Below are 6263 nucleotides of genomic sequence, written 5' to 3'. Positions count from 1 at the left end.
TTTACTAATACTATGTTACTATTAACTGAGTGAGTGTTTCTGACAGTCCTAATTTTGTAGAATTGAACTGAGTTTTATACTAAGCTGGGTGACTATGTCTGACATTCCTGGTTCTGTAGAACTGAACTGAGTTCTATACTGAGATTGAAAACTAAAACTGTGGTAAGTAATCATCTAACTAACATGCATCTCTCTGAACTGATTGGGGTCCAACCTATGACCCCAGTTGGAAGGGTGTCAGTATCGTGCCACGGGTAAAGACAAGTTGCTAAGTCACCCTCATCAGGAAGGTGCTATGAATGAGAATGGTGGTACCCTCAACTGGCAGGTAAGACACCTCATCAACCCTTACGTAGTTATGGATCTTAAGGACTGCTTCTAAGGATCACACCCTCTGCTGGTTGGTGAGTCCCCATCCTTGGGTTTACACGATGCTAAATACTACTTCCAACTGAATAGATACTGAACTGATTTCTAAACTATAATAGGCTGGACTGAAGTATTACTGGTCGTGTTAGCTGATTGAACTGAACTGAGTTTACTGAGTTCTACAACTGATTGAGTGCTACTATTTTGTGACATAACTAAGACTATTCTAAAACTACTGTAGCTCTAGGTAAGTAGCTAGCTTGTCGGGTATTAGATACCCCTAGAACTCAATTGCATGAAAAGTAAAGCATAGCATGATCTTGAAAAGAATAACAATGTCCACTTGTTCATAATTCATTCATAGAGACATTTTATCAAACAATTGTAAGGAATAAGCTTGTACAGATGCTAACATGTCATAATTTCACTATTTAATTCATATGGGCATTCCATCAAACACATGGGGAGCACAACTTAATGCATATAATCATGGAGAATATGTAACATTGTAACTACAACACCCAACTTGCTAATTCAAGGATTATAACATGAGAATTACACAATTCAATATACATGCTATTTCAATTTCATGGGATCTACAGTTAATCATGGATGCTATTTTAAATTCATGTAATCTGGAATGAATCCTAGATTGAAACTCAATTAAATGAACATGAATACAATCCAATTTCAAGCATGTAAATCATGAATTAATAATCTGGTAGTTTTAAGAAAACTGAATTCTTGGACTCTATGAGTGAAAGGAACCCATAGATGAACACCTAACATACCTTGGTAAGTAAATTCGTGAAGATTGATGGTGTGTTCTTGAAGATTGGTCTTGAAATTTGAATGCCCTAGGGTTTCCTCTTGAGCAATTTGAGAGAGAATGAGAGATTTTTCCTTTAGAGTACGTTAATCTCATGTTTTTGGGGCTGATTAAGGGTAGAAAAATGACCCGAATACCCCTCTGGACGCAGAGTTTTAATGACTGAAAACGTGCCCAGTAATGCATTGAGCGACGCATCGCGTTAATTGAATTAATGTGACGACCATCTCACCACATTAAATTTACGTTGGTTCAATGGAATTGCATTGAAAGCTGGAGATAAATTATCCGTCGACGTGATGGGCGACGCGACGCATCGAGATCGTGTCGACCCACTATTTTGGTCACCTCAACATGATTCAAATGAGGTCTGAAAAATCCAAATCTCACCCGAAGTAACCTATTGATACACCTAATCATGATTCAATCCAATGATCAAAATTTTAATGTTATAAGAGTCATAAAATAAGATCACCAAATTATCAAGGATAAAATAATTCTAAGTATAAACACTTAGCTGAAATTTCTAAGTCTGGGGCTTCTTTTCATGCTTTAACGGATTGAATTAAGCTTATGATTTTGCAGGGTCTTACAGTAGAATTGGTGATGAATTTTTGAATGATTGTTTAGTTTGTTATATAGAGGATGAAGTATTTGAAAGTGTACCTAATGATGCCATCATTGATCATTTTCAAAGCATGGCAACTCGTTGAGTACAATTGTAATGATAACATTTATATTTATAATGTTTAAGAAGTTCACCATTTTTTTAATATGTTAAATATTGTTTCTTGTTAGCTAATTTGGCTATGATTATACACTAGCTTGAATTATTGTTTTGCCTTTAAAATCAGAACCCGCAGACTTTAAATCCTGGCTTCGCCTTTGCAAATACCAGACATGTTTTCTTGTTTTAGTTGTGGGAACTACATGGATATTACACCTAATTCGAGGATTATTTTTTTAGCATTTCTGCAGTTGTAATATGGACCTTGTAGTTATCGCTTGTCTGCTTCAATGAACTTATCCTCTCAATTTACATTATTTTTATCCTCGCCGAGTTATAAATGATAATCTTTTTCTCTCTAATTGTTAAACATTACTAAATTTATTGTAGACACGTAATTATGTTGCTCCAAAATGTCAATTTTAACTATTTAATTCTCCTTATCATACACCCCACACCGTTCCGTAATTTTTTTCCCAAAGGACAAAATCTAACCAAATCCACAACAACTTTGACACCTCACCCTAACAAAAATAACAACCTAACTACCCTACCCTACATACCCCCTACCCACCTAACCCACATACCCCCTCTTCTAGGCCTCCTGCCTTGTTATGTTTTTGCTCTCTTTTCACAACAGAAAAATGGACCCATAATATTCTCACTGGAATAGGGGGACCCCATGGGAATTTACCCCTACACACTCTACACACTGAATTCTCACACCAACACTACCCATTTACACCACATCACAGATTTCTCTATCAATATACTCACACCTCACAGTGGAACAAACATATAAAGATATAAATACACACACACACATAGGGAAAGACACACATATAGTGAGAGAAGCAGAAAACAGAGGGATAAAAAAGAGAGAATCAGATAGAGGAGGGAGATTGGGATAGAAAAATAAATTGAGGCTAACTGTTTCGGCGAGTTTTCATTGGAAAAATATCATTAATTCTTGAAGTTGATCTTATCTCTATTTTCCTACCTGTTTGAGCTCACCGGAGCTCCAGTGAGACAAAGATCGGCTCTACCTCCACCAAAATCCCAAAATCTGACCACCATTGTCACTGTTGGCACTGTTTAGGCGGCAAAAATCCATCGAGAAACCACCCATCTTCACTGAAAACAACAACTTATATTTGACATCGACCCCAATGGAAATCGCTTGAAACCAGCTCTGATTCCAATGGGTTTACTATTAGTTCAAAAAATTCTGAAATTTGGAGTTCGTTTTAAGGTTTTCCTTCTGGTTTTAATGTTGTCCGGTTGTATTCTCTCGATTCGAGTTGGTTTTTTCATTTATTGAGGCTGATTTGGGGTTCTTCAACATGCGGATTCTTCTTTTCAATTGAGTGATATTTTATTTCAATCATCAATTGAGGTCTAACTTTATTTCTCCCCTCTTTTTATTTCATTATTTATCACATTCGGTGCATCGAATTGAGTGTTATGTGTTTCCTAATTTTTATTGGTGATGAATAGTGGTTTGTTTTGATTTGTTGTTAGTTTCCTTGGATATGTGTTGTGTGATTAAATGATGTCTCGTTTAAAAATTAAAATTGATTGTTTGGGGGCGGAAATTATAAATTGATAAGAATGGATTCGTTCGGCTAGCTTTGATGTTGATTGTTGATTAAAAGTGTATAAGCATTCTCATTTAACAGTATCATGCTTTAGACCAAAACTAGTAGGAAAATACTAAGTCGGGTAGGCAAATTTTGGAAATTGATGATTGTGGGATGATTGAATTTTTGTGCTCAAGATTGTTTCATTTTTTAGCATGAAATTGGAAAGTGTATTCATTTAGCTGGGAAATGCCCCGAGGCTGCTATTCGTGATCAAAGCCTGAGGCATCGGGTAGAGCATAGTTTAGGACTACTGTAGGTTAGCGTAGGTTTATTTTAGTATCTTTTATTTTGGGACTGTAATAATTGGACTGGACACTATTTCTTTTAAACTGGACTGTTTGATTATTTGTTGTATCGTTTTGTGTTTTATTGGTTTATGTATTCCATAGTTTCATACTAGCCGATATACTCTACGAAGCGATCATGGTCAAACCATGGGATCGAGGGATACCTAACACCTTCCCCTCGGTAAACAAAATTCCTTAACTAGAATCGCTGTTCACGAATCAGTTTTTAGAGTCAAACTATTTTGAAAACATATTTCCTAAGGTGACTTGGCACACCCAATTTATGCCAAGTGGAAACTCTGCATTTGAATGCAAACAATCCTTTTTGAAATAAATTTTCATTTTCGTCACCTAATAATAAAAACCCTTTCAAACTTAAAATATATCATTTTGGTAGAAAAAAAAGGGGGGTGTGACAGTTCTGGCGACTCTGCTGGGGACTTTTCAGAATTCTAGCTTATTTTTTAAGTGATATCATCTTAGTATGACACTATAGGTGTATAGACACCTTGTTTGTGTTATCATGTGTTATTATTTTATCGTTGTTGAGTGCCTACATGCTACGTGTTTACAGTTTTTCTCTTATGTGTTACCGCTTTATACCTGACTCATGTCATTACCTAGAGTCATTCTTTTACAACAAGTCCCGTCGTACACGTGTGTACATGACCTCTAGTTGAGTCACCCTTATTTTAGGAGGGGAGCCGTTGGGTGTATGGATTAGGTGGAAAGCTGTCGCAGCCACTATCGACCATACGCTCCTCCAAACAGCCTTGTTAGTGGACCTCAGCCTAGGTCAGGCTTTAGTTCATGCTTATCTGCATCATATTGAGACCTAGCGGGACCCACTTAGTCCGTTATAGGAGACTCACCCCTAAAGCATCCCTACGTGCTAATTGTTGTATTTTTAGGGTAACAGGGTCATTTGACGGACTGATTTGGGAAAAACATGTGTTAGAATTAAAGAAAAGTGTGTAGGCAAGGAAAGATTGAAAAAAGGAAAAAAAAAAAAAGAGTTTCGTATTTTTTAGAGTTTTTTATGGCTTTTGTTTTCCACAATCCAAAAATTCAAAAAGATTTTATTACCGTTTGCACTTATTTCCCAAAAACATCAAAAAGATTTTCCTTTTGTTTCCTTGAGCAAGCATTCATAATTCAAAATTTTCAAAAAGATTTTTTTCAATAGGAGCTTTTATAAAAGGAAAATTCAAAAAATATGGTAGAAGTTTTGTACATTTCATATAATGAAAATACCAAAAGATTTTTCTTTCATAGTTGTTGGTGTTAGTTTTAAGTGAAGTGTCAAATTAAAAACTCCACAAAAAAATTATTAACATTTTGCATCGTCTGTTATTGGTCGTGTCTCTTAAGTCAAAGTTTAGTTTATTATTTAATCCGTAATTTTCCAATTTGAATGAACTACGCACACCTGATTACCCTTTCTCGTGAGTTAGATATATAGGCAACCCTTCTAGGGTTCGGTGATCTTATTTAAAAAATCTAAAAAGATTTTCTTCACTCTTCATTAAGAGTAGGTGTTTCATATACATCTTTAAAAGAAAACTACAAAAAGATTTTCCTTTAATAGTTTCAAGTTTAATATTTTATGAAATTCAAAATTGAAAACCCAAAAAGATTTTTCTTTGGTAATCATAGGTTTCATTTTGTATAGAGATTGTTAAGCTAAAAAATTTGAAAAGATTTTCGTCAATTCTTTGACAATTTGTTATTTTTGTTTCTTCTTAGAGATTCGAAAAAGATAAAGAAAAAGAAAGAGAGTTTGATTGATCATTTTGTGGCCGAACTTCACAAACTACGCATACCTGATTCTCCTCTCTTAGGAGTGAGATACGTAGGCGCCCTTCTAGGGTTCAGTGACCTTTTAAAAAAAGAGGAAAAAAGATATTTTGAAAATATGTTGAACTCTAACGCATTTGTTGTTTCTCTTGTTCAGTTAGTTTAAGGTGGTTGGTTTGTGGAATTTTGGATGGTCCTCTATATTGCACCAAGTCAAAGAGAAAGTTATGCTTAACAAAGATACTGAGGTTGTTGTCACTAATCAGATAGAGAGTTTGGGGAATGAGAATTTAGGATCTAATGAAGAGATTCAGAAATTAAGGAAGCAAATAATAGAAATGCATCGAGCTTGGGCTAATGGCTTACTGCGTCCTCCATTTCTCACTGATAATCTGGAATATCTTTCTAGCTTGCCTCTAGTGTCACATGCACAGTTCTCTATTTTTGTTGACACGCTACAACATGCATTAGGATGTACTCCGAGGCAACAATATCCAAACACTTCCAATATTTATTTTCTCACTCCTCAACGAAAAACCAGCACATACTCGGCTCCACCTGCTGTTTATGTTTTTGCGGTGCCACCCCCGCCTGAAGCTCCTATTTTTAAT

The sequence above is a fragment of the Capsicum annuum genome, chromosome 1 (assembly GCF_002878395.1).
Source record: "Capsicum annuum cultivar UCD-10X-F1 chromosome 1, UCD10Xv1.1, whole genome shotgun sequence".
NCBI classification, from domain to species: domain Eukaryota; kingdom Viridiplantae; phylum Streptophyta; class Magnoliopsida; order Solanales; family Solanaceae; genus Capsicum; species Capsicum annuum.
Note: the sequence above shows the minus strand (reverse complement) of the source record.